Genomic DNA, 16727 nt, shown 5'->3' with positions numbered 1-16727 from the left:
AATTGAAAATTTTGTTGGCGAGTGTGAAGGGTAATTGATGGTACATACGCGCACAGAATTTAATGGGACACTAAAAAAGGTGAATTTATGATATTGTGCACGTGAAACTGGTAGCAAGTGGCTTGATAATAACAGTAGTAAGATTTTAATTGGTTCTACTATAGTAAATTGCTTTACTAACCAAGCAGTACGAGTAAACTGCGATCGAACAAAACAATGTGACGTAACAAAATCTCAGTTTACAAATATGTACTCAATCGACAAAAAGATAACCTAGATGTGCTATCTTTAATTTTTCAATGACGCGTATAAAGTTTTTCGTCTGTAACGTATAATATCAAAACATTATGAGCTCAGAATATGCGGCTTGCTGGAAATAAGTCATAATGTCGTAAATGTTTGTATACAACAAAGAAAAACTGTTCCATACTAAGGTCGAAATGATAATACACTCTGTTAATATGTTTAGAAATTGCTCAGTAGTTCATGATCTATCAACGAGTAAAGATTACAGTACAATATTATATAAATTTGTAAGTATGTGGGACGCAGAAAAAAATTAGACGAGTCTGAAAAGAAGCAAATTCTTAAACTAAAACAGCAGCAGTTATCTGTAGCAAAAATATCGAAAGTAAAAAGAAGAAGTAGTAAAGTAATACACAATTTCTTAAAAAATGTTGAAGATTATGGCAAAAAGAAAAGTACTGGCCAGGCCGTCATCGTTATCCGATCGTGAAAAACGAGGAATTTTGCGTGTAGCTTCCTACTCGCAGTTAACAACGAAACAAATAATCGAAAAATTTAGTGTTAGTGCCAGTGTTTCAAGTGTTCGTCGAGTTCTATTATCCTGCAAAGATATTAAGAGGCTAAAATTGAAATAGAAACCTTCATTAACAACGAAACACAAAGCAAAACGTTTACACTTTGCAAAAGAAAGAATGCATTGGAAAAAGAAATGGAGAAGGGTACTATTTTCAGACGAAAAAGATTTAACTTGGATGGTCCTGGTGGGTTCCAATATTATTTTCATGACATAAGAAAAGAGACAATGTCAACAATTCGACGACAAATGGGAGGAGGCAACGTGATGGTTTGGACTAGCATCGGTTATTTCAGCAAGACAAGTATCAAATTCATCAATGGGAGAATGAATAGTGTCCGACACATAAATTTAATCAAAGAACAAATAAATAATCATGCAGAACGCATTTCTGGACCTGATTACATCTTTCAACAAGATAATGCATCTGTACACATATCAAGATTGGTTCAATCATATTCTAATGAGAATAATATATCTATTTTGCCGTGGCCTGCACGCTCCCCGGACCTTAATATTACTGAAAATTGCTGGGCAGAACTTGTTCACGGCGTATACGCGAATGGAAAGCAGTATCAACACGTACAAGAATTAAAGAAAGCAATTGTACACGAATGGGATACGTTAAGTCAAAATTATATCCAGAAACTATATAAATCGATACTAAATCGTACAATAGAAGTAATAGAAAATAAAGGGAGATGTACCCATTGTTAAATAAGTATATATGTTTGATAAGTAATTATTGTTAGTTACAATTTATGTTGATTATTATTTTCTTATTGTACATGTGTTATCATTTCGTTTTTAAAATAAAACAATTTTTTTTGTGACACACTAAACCTCATAATATTTTTAATTATTTTCAACGAACCGCATATTCTGAGCTCATAATGTTTTGATATTATACGTTACAGACGAAAAACTTTACACGCGTCATTGAGAAATTAAAGATAGCACACTTGGGTTATTTTTTTGACGAGGAGTGTACAAGAATACATTGAAGAGTAAACACTAAGAGTAAGCCATACAATTACCATTTAATATGTAGTTAAACATGTTATACCCAGTTAATTAGAATTAAAGTAATATGATAAAAACAAATAGGTGTATGTAACCATATTCCTGTCTCAATAAAGCAAACATTCTAATATAATCTTAAATCTTTACACGCTTTTAGTAATTACAAAAACAAATCTGATACTAGTTATTTTGACTGGTTCGATAATTTTGATTATTAAGTATGTCTTCCTTTGATTAATGATGAAAGCGGTAGGTGTATCAGGGTTAAAAGAAGGAGAAAAATGGGAAAAATGGATAATACAGTATTTTGGAAAATGTGGTACTAAAGTGGCAGTAAATTTAAAAAGTGGTGCTAAATTTATGGAAATTCATACGAAGTGTATAGAGTAATTAAGAATTTTATAACTCAAGTACATAACTATCTACTATAGAGTGCAGATAGAATTTTTTAATGAGTTCTTAAATTAATTTTATACATTTGGGTATCAAAGGTATATAGAATTTCGTGTAAATACATATGCACACTAATAGTATACTTTAGGTACTTGGTAATTGTTTAACAGGAAGCACCGTTTCATTGCCTACACTAGTTCTCCTGTCGCTACTTATTTTCTGCGATGAAATCATGGATGATGTTGCCATTAGAGTTAAGAATTTACAGTTCATTCGATGATTTTTTAAGATAAATATTTGACAAGGCTATGAACGATGGAATTCCACCAAGCATATTTTATCTGTACCTTTTTCATTTTTAAAATCATTATACAAATAAATTAACTCCATAAATTAATGCTTATTTCCAATATTCCAGTCAATTTACATTCACAAAAGCCTAAACCATTTTCCTCTAACCACAATCCGCCAATGACACGATATCATTTCCCATTAAACCTCAATCCATTCCCCGCGAACCACATCACGAACAATCGACCTACGAACATGCAAATTCTCTAAATTAATGCCCTAATATATCAACCAACATTCTCGAAAAATTAAACTACTTACTTTAATCCCAATTTACAATAATTTACCACAACATTTTTCTACCAAACTAAACAGACTTCTCATGATATTCCTTACAAGCAATCGACCTATAAATGCTGTAATGGACGAAAGAAAGCTTAAAAGGTGTTATTTTATTTTAATTTTAATATAATTGTAGAAAACGGAGTTCTATTTTATAAGAAAAATGAATGGGCATAATATAGTACCTACATATATCTATAAAATAGATGATTGTCATATCGTAAAAAGTATTTATTACAAAGTTGCTAATACTCGTACTAATTTTAGACTTATTTTCGCCCACAATTATATAAATACATAGCTGTATAACTATATAAATACATTGCCCACAGGTATATAAATCCTCTAAATTAATGTTCCAATATGCTAACCAACAATTTACGTCCTTTGATCTTGATTCACCAATACTAGAATATCAATTTTCACAAAAGCCCCAACGGCTGATCAAAGAGAATCCTCACAAAGCTCTTGGCGGACAATCAACATATTCTATAAAGCATCGTCATAACCACCCCCGTAGCGCAGAAGGTCCCCTGTAATAGAAAGATCAAGGAGGTCGCGCGCGTGATCCTCGCAGCCGTATCTCTGCTCGGCCCACGCGCTCGCCGCGGTCGCGCGCGACCACATTCACTTCCCTTCTCGTCTCTCCTATTTTCGTAGCAAGACGGATGTCAGGAGGCGAGAAGATCCCCGTGAGATCCATGCCCGTGTCAAGACACGCCGGAACGACGCGGATAGACATGCCTGGAGACACGAGAGGAGAAGGGAGACGCGGGCTGCAAGAGGAACGGGGTTGGAACACGGCCGGAACGAGAGAGAACGAACGACACCCACGCAGGTGGGACCACACACGTCGGTCCCGTCATTTGTTGGACACCGCATGGGCATGTCGTGTTCCACGGACACGGGGTACACAGCATTGTACACTTCTTGGCGCTGTCCCGCGGCGTGTCGTACCGCAGCCGGTCTGTGCAACTTTATGGTTTGAGCAGATTGCGTGCGACTCGAATAGACATCGACACACCACGCCACGAGACGCGAACCACCTAAGATTAGTTCTTCTATAGAAGTGTCCAATTATTGACCATAATTGGAGAGTGAGCTACGCTATAGACCAAACATTTGAAATCACTATGTGTTACATAGAAGCCACGGATTTAACCTAGTTATGATTCTCGAATGTTTACACTTCAATCTTGTTCTTATTTTAACAAACAGAACGAATTTGTAATATTTTAGGAAGATGTTTAAAATAAAATTGAAAGGAGAGATTACTCGTGCATACCAGTAATATTTTTTTATATTTTGTCCAGACTATATGGAGATACTCTTTAACGTTAGAAGGATACAATTGGCACGAAAATGACTGAAAGATTGTAACAGGGTTGATAGAATAGCTGTCAGTAAAGACACTTTGATTAACGTCTGATTGAACGTCTGATTAACGTTAGAATAGTCGATTGTTCAAGCATAAGTCTTATATTATATATTAAGTGAAAGATAGATGAAAAAATATACAATGTGTGCTTTCTTTCATATATTTTAGAAAATATTATTGAATTGAAATTTACAAAAATTTACTGTTCTGAATATGTACGATTTATGAGAAATTACAAATTAGACATTTAACATTCTGGTAAAACTAATACTAGTATTAAGCCAAACGATTTAAACCCAACACTGATTTGTATTATGCAGAATTAAAAGAATGTTAGTTTGAATTATTCTTATCTTGGAAAGGTCTTTCGTTGAAAATTTGACAATAGCAAGAAAAGAAAATTATTAATGAAATATCTACAGTAAAATTGATAAAATGGTTTTATATTTTTAGCTCATACTGTATACATATACATACAAGTAGTTTGGTTTGATGAATGGGAGTGCTATTTGGTTGCAATGCCTTATAGATCCCTTTTTTAATTAGATTGGGAAGATGTGTGGGTTCTTTGGTTAAAGAATGATGGGGGATATTGTATTTTGCTTCGGGGTAATTTTTGGTTGAGTCGAAGGCTTAGATATCTATAGACTAGGTGCTTAGCTTGATATATCGTTGCGTTTGTTGTACTATGAAGTGTACATTTTACATTGCAAATCGATAGGAAAATTTTGGAATTAATATATTCTTACTGAATATATAAATTATCTTCTTAATAAATATATATGTATATAATGGGAGAAACGTCGAATTTTCTGTAACGTAAATTCATTTCCCTTTGACATTACTGAAAATTTTGTATAATAAATTTTGTAATAATGTAGACATCGAATTCATGTAAATTTGTTCCCCTTTGACCTCATTGCAAATTTTCAAGTCAATTTGTTCTCAATGATTATATAATGAAAGAAATATCAAATGTTGTATAATATGAATTTGCTTCTCTTTGATCTCATTTTTTTGATACCTTCCTCCTCAAAATCAACATCCAAAATCATCAGAAATAATCCCAAACTACAAAGAAATACTATCGTACGTAGTGAAACAATACGATCACAAACATACGAATACAGTTCAGAAAAGAGATAGAAAAAGAGCTTCGAAAGAGAAAATGCAATGAGATAAATGCATACGAAGAGAAGTCCTGTATGCAAACTTGACTCCTGGGATACGTTATTAATGGTGCTGTACCAAAAATAGTTGATAATGATTAAATAAAATAGTAATTTTGGAAGCGATAGAAAAGGACATAGTATTTCGTACATTCTATACATATAGGATCTAAGTTTTGACACGTTAGGAATGTTTGATCAGCTCTCAGTAACCGATGATCAGCCATCTATGTTCTTCGATAACAAACGAACGATCGAATGAAACATTTGTTGGAACTGCTATTACCGTTACTTCAAAATTAACGTTTCCGCTTCGAGCCAGGAATCCTCAGATAAGGCATGCGATTACATTAAAGAAAGTAAAATTAATTAAAATTGTCGTTAACTTAACTTTTTCATCTTTTTTGCCTTTCCTTGCCATTTGTTGGGCTTCCGCTATTTTAATGGGACGATGCAAACATAAAAGTGGCAGCCCGAGTGGATGTATGAAAGTCGAGGGAAGACCAGGAGCTATCTCTTGACTGCGGTAGCTGATAAAATCGAGACTGATGCGGCCCTTTAGCATCTAACACGCACGAAATTGCGCGGCCTCGGTATTAAATTAAACACGCCGGTTTTTAAATATATGCAGGCTCGGTATTGGGGCATGATTAAAATTCTGCTAGCGGTCCAGTGAACGAAAAATGATAATTAATGGGGATTAAGGCTTGTTTAAGCTACCAGAACATGCAAAGTTTTATTTGTTTTCAAATAATGGCAGCATATCGAATAATTCCTTGCAGTAAATGGGTAAGAACTCCTTGTGGTATAATTATGTAAAGTATCGAAGTAAGTAAAGTATTTACTTCATGTTTTTATAACCCCATTTATTCATAAATGCAGGATATTTCATAGGAAATTACGATGAAATACTGGTAACAACAAAATTTAATTAAATCATCAGTGAGATAAGTAAATTGTTATTACAATAACAAATTAATTTCTTTTGCTAATAGATAATTTCATAAGGATCATTATATTGTTATTCCATTAAATCCACATTAACTCCCTATTATACATATTTGTATAACTTTATCCTAATTAGATAATTATTATGATTGACAAATAATTCCTTGACAAATATAGTAAAATATTCAATTGTATGTTAAACAAAAAATCTGGGTCCACCGATAATTATCACTGAAATGTTACATTAATATACAAACACAGTTAGTTTGTATAAATCTAAACATATAATAGAATAATTAACCCTTTACAAGTGGAATTTTATTTCCATGTAGGAACAGAATTATTTTTAAAACTTTGTCTCCTTCATTTGAGAAGTAAGCGTCAATAAGTATCAATACTACACATTATTTAGCACACCAATGTAATAATATTATTGCATTTATTATTATATAATAATAAAATACAGCATTGCAGTGACAAATGAAAAAACATGATTAAAAAAATGTAGAGAATGTATATAATATCTACATAATCTTAGAATCTCGAGCCATTATAGGGGGTAAAAAGATGCTGTGCATAATCAAAAAGAACTGAAAATAACTGAACCACGATCCAACGTGAATTCCATCGAAACGTCATTCCAAGACACCCTTTCGCAAAGAATCCGGAGCTTCGTTTCCCAGCTTCCCAACCTCTCCATGAGCTCGAAACAGGAAGACACTCGATACCAGGGCCATTCTGGATATATTTAGTAAATTGGAACATAAATTCACCGTGTGGACCCTTCAAAATCTGTCGGAATTTTAGTGGAAGAATGCAGGAAAGGATTCCATGCGTAAAAAGCGTTCCCCGTAAACGGAACCAGAAGCGTCCTCCTCCAGTTGAGGGGTGGAGTAGCAGCGGGAGGACCCTCTTTCACGATCCCTGGCAGCTCGATCAAAGTCGACGGAAGACCAGGAGCGATCGTTCGCCGATGCACGCCCAAGATATCCATCTACAATGATGTTAAGGACCGAAGACCCGGGCGTTTATAATCCAGCGAGAGGCTCGCGACCCGTGGAAGGGAAGGGCCAGGCCCAATTTATATATTGCGTCCCCGAGACATGGCCGATTAATCCTGCGGGAGTCGCGAGACCACCCAAGTGAAACTAACACCCTTTCACCCTTCTGGCTGACGCCTCGTGAACCGTCCCTTTGGTCTACTCTAACGGGTCTTGGATTTACTGAAACGCACGTCCCAGCTGCTGTCGCGTGGATTCTTTAGGAACGCGAACCAGATCGGATTTAATCGGAACACTCGGAACACGTCGCGTGTTCGCGTCGAAAGCAAATGTCAGAGTTTTAGATTAGGTGCGTCCTAATGGATGATGAAGGTAGGAGAGTTTGACGGAAATGGATTTAGAAGCTTATGGTGCTTGTGAAGCTTATAGAAGGTCGAAGAATTTTGTGATGCGTATTTCGCGTATTTCGTTCTTTGAGTGCCTTCTTTTCTGATTTCATCTTGGATTTCAAGATTGAATTTATTGTTTGTTGTAGAACTTTGAAAGTAGGAACACTACCATCCCTATAATTTCTTATGATTAATATTTGGTCATTTTGTTTGATTTCGAGGTTCACTGATTTTCCTTTTTTAGAATCACGTATGTGTGTTAATCTCTAACAAAACATACATTACTTAGAAATGAGATATTCAAAATTAAGATCTCTACTTTCAGATTATATTATATGCATTTTGCGCGTTTTAGCGCATTTTTTAATTTTAAATTTCGCATAAACGCATAAAAATGTCTACTTATAATCCGTTTCTAACCCTAATCGATTCTAACAATTTCCAAAAATCCACCAGTACTTTGATCTCGATATACTATACTTCAACCCTACCTTATAAAGCGAAGGAAATACATCGCTATACAAACCAAAAAGAAATTAAAAAGGAGATTCAGGGAGATTGAAATTGATACGTCTTCCCCCGGATTTTCGCATGGAAGCGTCACATCTCTCCGCTTTCCACCTACGGTCGGACGTCATTATGATAATATTTCGCGGGCTCACGACTTTTTTCTCATTACGCCAGCGAGGCAGAAAAGGAGAAGGGGCGACCGAGGGACCGGAGTCCCGTCCGCTAATTTGAATATTGAGTTGCGGGGGTGTCGGTAACGGGCAGCTGCACAACTCGCATAAAACATAAAACGTCTCTAGAAGTATTCGCATCTCTCGGACGAAGGAACGTGGGTGCACGACTCGAAGAATGCGCATGTATGCATCGGGGCACCGAAAGATCCGACCGCGCCAACGACGCCCCGAAGACAAAACGCGTTCGCGTGTCCCGAACAAATTCCTCGAAGCGAGTCTAAACTCGTTTGCTGCTTTGATGGACGAGAAACAACGGCCAGATGCTCTTGAAAGGTCCACTTGACCGCGAAGTAGACTGGCTCGGTGTGAAAATCTTGGCTCTGATTGTGGTTATATTGGTTCGACTCTCTCCAACAACCTTTTCAGTATTTAGTGATGTTCAAAAAGGTTTATCGAACCTCTTTTTGAGATACGACAGAGTTCAGTAAGATATTAAAGTGAGTAAATGAAAAAAAGAATTTATATTTGTTTGGAGGAACATTGAACTCTGGTGATTGTAACTTAAACTTGAAATTGGACCTTATCTACTGCAAACTATTCTTCCATAGTGTTTTGCGTTGTTTGTTTGAAATATTTATCTTTTATTTTTATGGTATATTAATAATGATACAGTATACTATGATATTAGTATGTCAAATACTACACGAGGATATTAATAGTAATATAACAATAATTTTATTAATATTGTTATTATCATTTAGTAGGTATATAAATGTATATATGCATATAAATATATTTGGAAATCTTACATATTAAAGATGAGTGAACTGCATGTCGACGATACTGATAAAAGTATTATGTAATGAGAAAACATCGATCATGTTTAATCACGTAAATTTGTTCATTGATTATATCTTTAACCAAATAACTCTAGGATTATTTTCGAAATCTTCATAGACCGTTTTTTATTTTCTCCAATTTATTTATGGCCACAAGATAACTCCATTTCCGAAACATATTATATTGGAACATTCTCCATAACTATCTATGACACTCTAAAATATTGTCCAAATAAAACCACAAAATCCTTTTAAAATTTTCTATCTTTCATCAAACGATGTATCAACGACATTGTATGATACGATAATATCGATAAAATCGTAGAATTTAAACTCACTGGAATGAATCGTAATCGTGACTTGAACAATCAGATCTTCGTACGAAGTTTCCGATCGAAAGTTCACGATCATCACTCGTTTTATCGAAAGTTAATCGAATCATCGATTAGCGAAATTGGCATTCGTTTTTACGAGGTGTAGCTAATCGACGCCTTCGAGCTCTTCGCGCTTAATGCTTCCCATCAAACCTGTTCGAGCGCCAACGCACACGATCAACAGTGTATTACACAAGAACATTCTATGCGTTATGGGGTCAAAGTTCGGCTAACCATCGCCTCGTCTAAGCCACCATACACACACCTGTTCTTCCGAAACTCGTCCATTAAAACAGAATTTTCGAAATCGCTGTTATCTTCTCTTTCATGTTCGTCCACGCGTCAGTCATTACTCTACTAAAAGCAAAACTTGTCTTTTTATCTGACGACAACCTGACTGAAAGTCCATTTGATGTTTATTACGGAAGAGTTTAGAAGGCAATTCGATTTCGCTGTTTGAAACAAAAATTTGTTGTTTCGCTTCTAGCATCTGTATGTACCTAATGCAGGATCTCAATAAAAATAAATTTCATGAGTTTTAAAAACAAATTCGAGCATTTTGTTGTTTACTATCGAATATTATTTAATGATTAAACATACCTTAGGAAGAACCTTCAGTTATTTGTAAGTGGACACTATGATTTTCAGAGTCACGTAGTAACTATCTCAGAAGAAACTTCAAGAACTTTTTCAAAGATGCACGGTAATATTTAGCAATTCAGAGTATCCTGAAAAATCCTCAGCTATGAACATTTAGTGACAATGAGACATGACCATTCTGAAAATCAAACAGCACCTTAGAATCTTCAAAGACTCTGTCTATCAATTATAGGTACTGTGATTCTCAGAACCAAATACCACCTGACAATCTCTAAAAATCTTCTTACGATCAGACAGTCCAACAGGAACAAAAACCATAAAAAAATTTTTCATAAGCCCCATTTTCTTAAATTCCACGAACTAGAACAAAAGCGATGCTAACACCGGAAGTCGTAGAATCTTGCGAAACATGGAACCAGGTGAACGAAATCGCGAGACCAACCGCAGCCCATTCCCTGAAACGACCTCGAATCCGGTAAGGCCGCGCAAATATTATTCCGGGCTGGTTGTCCGCGGCCTCCCTAAGCGATGATACGGCTTTTGTCGTGAAAAGATTCCCACAAAGGGCCCAATCATTCAGCCTGGAACGTAATGAATGGCCAGCATTTACATACGAAGATGGCGAGTATCTTATTACAAGGGGAACCAAAAGGGGGTGGGTTGCAGCTCCGTTCGGTTGAACCCGTACGAACAATGCGCGACCGTGGTGGTCGCGAAGGTAATGCCTCGGACGACGCGTTGCTGAAGACATGATTAACATCCGTTAATAAGATGGATGCACGTGACGGCCATTGTTACGGCCGCTGACGTTGCTTGGGTGTGATTTAGGTGCTTCGTTCCATCCGGGTGCCTTAGCACACCACACGGTGTCTATGAGTTTCTTAGACCCAGTGATCGTGCACGCTTTGTTTGCCCACAGACTTCTTCTTTCTCGACGTCTCGTTGACGCCGTTAGAGAGCCAAGGGAACAGGTGGACAACAGGCATTGTTGTTTAGACCGAGATTGAAACGGTGCTCACGGTGGAAGGATGCTCGTTTGCTATACGAGTAATGGCAGACAATGGATGCTCGAGGTGTTATGGTCGTTTCTTATGGAAAAATTAATCGACCAGGTGATACGTGGTACGATTATCGGCTTGCGTTTTGTTTCAGTTCTTTTATATTTGGTGAATTTATTTTATAGAGCTTTGTAGCGAGATACTTCATTAAGTGCTGACTTTATGTGCTCGAATGTTTTATTTGCTTTATTCCCAGAAAGATGGAAGTTATTTAATATGGGATAGGAATTTTGAAATACAACGATTATCATTATCTAATTTATTTCATGGTTCTTCATTGTTTTCCGTATTACATTTGTCATGAGGTATTAATTTAAGGCAAGAATAGAGAAAAATAAAAATTTAAAGTAAACTAGAAATCAATCATTTACATATTCCTCTTTTCTATTTATTGCCCAATAATGTTGATAATTACTAGTGACCAGACTTATTCATCATTCTGCATCTTTCAGCATATTTCACGAACCACTACATCTTCTCTTAGTTCCATTTAGAAAATAAAACCAAAAACACAACAAAATACAGTAAAGTCAGAAAAAAATGTCAATCTTTCTCTTCCACAGAAACATTACCACTACTAGGCTTTTCCACCCACCAATACTATTTTTCATGAAAAAACCATCGATCTTGCGTGCTACTACCCACGCAGCTTTCCTTGGGCAAATTCCAGCAATTCCCTAGCGGCAAAATCTTCGTGTAAAAATCTTTTCCCCATCAATTTACCACCGCCTTACTCATCTTCTCCACATTTTCCTTTCTGCACTTACTACGACGTAGTCGCGGTATAGCGAGCATCGAGGGAGGATTTCACGGGAGAGACTCGCACCAGGGTTACGGATCAACGAGATGCAATGATAGCAAGTTGCGCGTAGCAGCTGTTGCCGCGTGATAGCGCAAGCAAGGGTTTAATGTACCTCGAAGCTGGGAGAGGAGGCACGTACTGGTCTATCCGCTTCGCAGTTTACGCTCCTATCCCTTCACACGCGGCATATGGCGCACAATGATTTTTCCGTGGAGTTAATTATGCGAACAGAACTTCGTGCTAGGCCAAAGGGACATTACTTGCCTCTGATCTTCTTCTCCTTTCTCCGTTCTTTTCTTTCTAATGACATTTTCTCTTGATATTCTCTCTTCTGGTTTTCTTTCAGGTATCTGGCTGGCGATGCCATTTTGTTTCACGCTTGGAATCCTATTGCATATCTGTCGGGAAAATTGCACGGCGCGGCACGACGGTCACGGGGCCTCGACAAAAGAAGAACCGTCAGTGAAACGTCTTGGAAATTGCTCGCCTGCCGTTGGCAGGCCTGCGGAAGACGATGCAATTTTCGAGGATAATGCCGGGCCTGTGGTGCTCTTTTACGCCGGGAAATCGTATCGTTTCGATGGAATCAATGGAAGCGATGAAACCCTGCCTCCCGGCTAAATGGATTAACTTCGAAAAGCCAAGGTTTCGAAAGTTCATGGTTCGCGTACAGCGACTAGAAATTGTTTGATGAGTTTTTGAACTCGGTCTACCGCGGGAGGTATTTTTATATACATTCCCGTTCATAAACGTCAGGATACACCAATGCGACACGATTTCGTACAAGATGCGATATTTGATTGATAAGAAAAATTAATTAATCAAAAGTTTAGATTTATTCAAAATAAAGATTTAAGAATTTTCAGAAATTATTTGTGTATCGACCTTCAACCTCCTAAGCTCATTGAAAACATGTTGAACAAATTAAATGCCCTATTACTTATGAACCGGAGTGTATCTACATTTCAAATAATTTTCTAAGATATTAGATCTTTTATCGACTATTCTGTAGAGTACAATCGGAAACAATGAATAAAAGAAATTAAAATTTTGAATTTGAAACCATGTTACTATTAATTTAAGCTTAAAATAAGTTCAATTACTCGAGAAACATTGGCACATATAAAGATTAGTTTTTCTTCGATTCAGAAACTACAATCACGTATAATTTTAAATCGTATTTTAATCTATTCCGTCCCAAATACCATTAATCTATGAACAAATCCTAACTTTTCGAAAAAGCTCGACGTCACAAAGATCAATACAAAATCTCAATACAAAAACTTAAGCGAAAGAAGAGGAATAAAATCTCCTAGAAGCAGTAAGATGGAATCGTTTGATAATTCTAAAGGATTATACTACACGACGAAGAAACGAAGTCAGGCTGTTTTCTAAATCTTGCATTAAGCCTGACTAGGAGGTCACGTGTATCCCGAGAGTTTATCAATTTGTATGAATTACTTGACGTGAATACGCCCGCATAAGAAGGGAGCATTACAAGAACTCGGTTGAATATCCAACGCCCCCATAATGTCCGTGGATGGAACGCTGCACCTGGCAGAGATCGAAGTTCACGCGTAGACCTTGTTCCATTCTGATCGTATATCTACGACCCACGTGTATTTTATTGGATCGATAAACAACGATTAAGCGTACCATTCATTGCGTGGAATATTTTATTCTCCGTATTTAATTCTTTCTTCAAACGTCAATTAGCATTATGTTTAAAGATTTAACGCAGCCTTGTTTCGCTTATGGTTATTCGGCCTAGATAGAAGAAAATTGACATTCTCGATGCTATTAGAGATATGGAATTTAATTATAATATTGTGAGATTTTAGGCAAAATATTTATGAATTCGAAGTTGACGTGTTGAATTAAAAATGTATGATGTTAACTCTTTATTCCTTTGTTATGAAGGCCAGTAGGTATGTAAGCATAAGCAAAATTCATTTTAAGCAAAATTTATTCTCCTAGCCTATGGAAGGTTTAATGGAACGTTTGACGAAAAGGATTTTAATAAAATCTCTCTCATGCATACAAAGTAGCAGCGATCATAAATTTTTAATATGTTCGTCGACATGGAACAATCATCTCCCTAAAATTTTATACCTTCAAAAAAAGCGCTATCTCTAAAACATATTTTTTCTTATTTCTCTCTACTTGTTCATATGTTGCTCTAATCTTCAAGCAATTACTGGATTATATCCATGTTTCTAGTATTATTTAACAAATTCTTAAGTTATTAACTATATAAAAATCAATATTTGAAATTGCAATTCATAACCAAAAACTTTAACATCACAGTCAAACACTAAAATAAAAACAAATCCGCTAAATCCAAATTTCCTTCATTCTTCTTCCTCCCAATTGCAAGATAATTCCCAACAACAAAATAGCACCCTCCCATATGCAGTAAATAGATTTAAATCTTCCTCTATCCGTAAACCCATGTCATGTTTTCTTATTTTCTAAGACTGGTATCCGGGTTCAATAATTTCATTTGCAACGTGGAAGGAAGAAATCCTCCAGTTCGATTTAACCTCCGCTCTGCCCAAATCTGGACGGAAAAACTGAAGGAAACTTCCGTAGAAGTACTGGGTAGCAGGTACAAAAGAGCGACTGTAGTTATATGACTACAAAAGGTACTTGTATTATACACACTCTCATTTTGAAGCGTTTTTCTATTGGGTTCTACGTTTCATTTCCACAGTATCAATATTTTGTAATCATATGAAAGTATAACGAAATGATGAATACTAAATGATACAAAATTTATTGTAAATATATTGGATCTAATACAGGATCCGGCCGAATAACATGTACAAGCGGGCATAAGGTGATTTCTTATGAAAAAAAGGAGAGGAAACTATAGGATAAAATTTTTCCGTCCGAGGCTTAGTTATTATTATTTATACATTATATAAAAATCGAATTTGAAAATTTGTCAAATATACTTGAACTTGGCTATTATCAACTGGATATGAATAAACAATCAGCAGGAGGTTATTCTATATGCGAAAATAAATAAAAGTTATGGAATAAAATATTTTCATATAAAGCTTCATTTTCGAGAAAATAGAGTTTAAACGTGTTCAATTAAGCATTGGTCTGATACACGCGCATAATCTATTTTGGAAAAATTTTATCCTTCATTTTCGACGTATTTTCACATATAGAACAACCTCCTATCGATTATTTGTCCAATCTGTTCAATTCTGAGTTAGCTTGTATTCAAATATACCTACTTGATAATTTTTCAAACATGACTTTCTGGAAAATGAAGCATCATATAAAAAAAATTTAATCCGTAATTTCGACTTATTTTTTCTCATAGGATCAGCTTATTGCCGATTATACCTCCATTGCTGAGACACCTCGTATATTAATTATTGTTATCTAATTAATTATATTAATATAATAATAAACGCAATAGTGTATAAATACCACTAGCCACTGTACGTATTTATAGTAAGAAAATAAGATATACGATGCAGACACGCGAGGGCAAACTCCCTCGAGCGTCTTCTAACTCAAACCATGTCCACTATTGCTAGCGTTACCATCTACGGTGGCAGCGAAATAATTGCGAAGTCGTCGCTGACAAAGAGGACATAAGCGTGGGCTTCGCGATCCTTCCTGCTTCGACGCGGAACGAAGCGGATAGCTAAAAGAAAAAGAGACTACGTGCACGAACGTAACAGTTCGATACACTGGTGGAGTATATTCCATGGAGGAAATTGATTTGTTACGCCGAGCTGCTGGCTTAAATTGAGATAAAACCAGTGTGCTTCATGAATATGGATGAGTACGAAACTGTTCAGGGAAACTCGGGATCGTATCCTTTGATTTTTATCTGTAATTGCTTCCAGAGGTGGTGGAATGGGAGAAAGGTAAACAGATGGATGATTAGAACAGGGTGGTGGTAGCTGGTGGTAGAAAGTTCGGGGGTAAGAGTTCGAGTCTGTAGTATATATATAGTAGTAGGTGGACTAGTTTTCGAGTGCAATGAAGCTGCAAAGTTTATTGTGTTATAACTTTCGAATGATATTTTGTGACTTTTTATAAAATTGTAGATATTTGGTGATTCTAATGATCGATGATAGCCTATTTCTAATGTCTTCGTAATTAGAAATATCTTATGCTCCTTATTTTCTGCATTACTTAACAAATTTTTATCTGTCACATCCTCTGGATCACTTTCAATAATCTTGTTTCTCTATCGTTATTATCCTTTCGATCAATTATTAATAGATAATAGAAATATAAGAATTATAAAAAGACGTAACGCACTAAAATGTAGCAATTGTTTTATCGAAACCTAATACGTTCATTGCTTCGCTAACCGTCTATCACAGAAAAATATTCCATATGCGTAACATTGACCATATCGAGGCATTAAACAGTTCGAGGAGAGGAGATAGTTCTTCTAGATTCGAAAATTAAGTAGTTAATTCGAAAATTAAGATATGCATACTTATTTATCTTGATGCTACGCAAATGTCTTTTTCAATACATTAAACGTTTTTTTATTTGTCGAGACAAGAGTGAGATTGGTATATGAAAATTCAAACACTATATGTTAGGGTTAACAGGCGCCGCTTGGTTTTATTGCGA

General features: G+C 35.9%; 1 long non-coding RNA gene across 1 annotated transcript; it reads left to right on the top strand.

The window, feature by feature from the left end:
- Positions 1-426: 426 nt before the first annotated feature.
- LOC138185559 (uncharacterized) lies at positions 427-858 on the top strand. Its single transcript, XR_011174655.1, has 2 exons — positions 427-533; positions 684-858. It is a non-coding gene; the product is annotated as an uncharacterized LOC138185559 (long non-coding RNA).
- The last annotated feature ends 15869 nt before the right edge of the window (positions 859-16727 follow it).

The sequence above is a fragment of the Bombus flavifrons genome, chromosome 12 (genome assembly GCF_040668555.2).
Source record: "Bombus flavifrons isolate JBK064 chromosome 12, iyBomFlav1_principal, whole genome shotgun sequence".
Taxonomy (NCBI): Eukaryota; Metazoa; Arthropoda; class Insecta; order Hymenoptera; family Apidae; genus Bombus; species Bombus flavifrons.
This window is presented reverse-complemented; position numbering and strand designations above follow the sequence as displayed.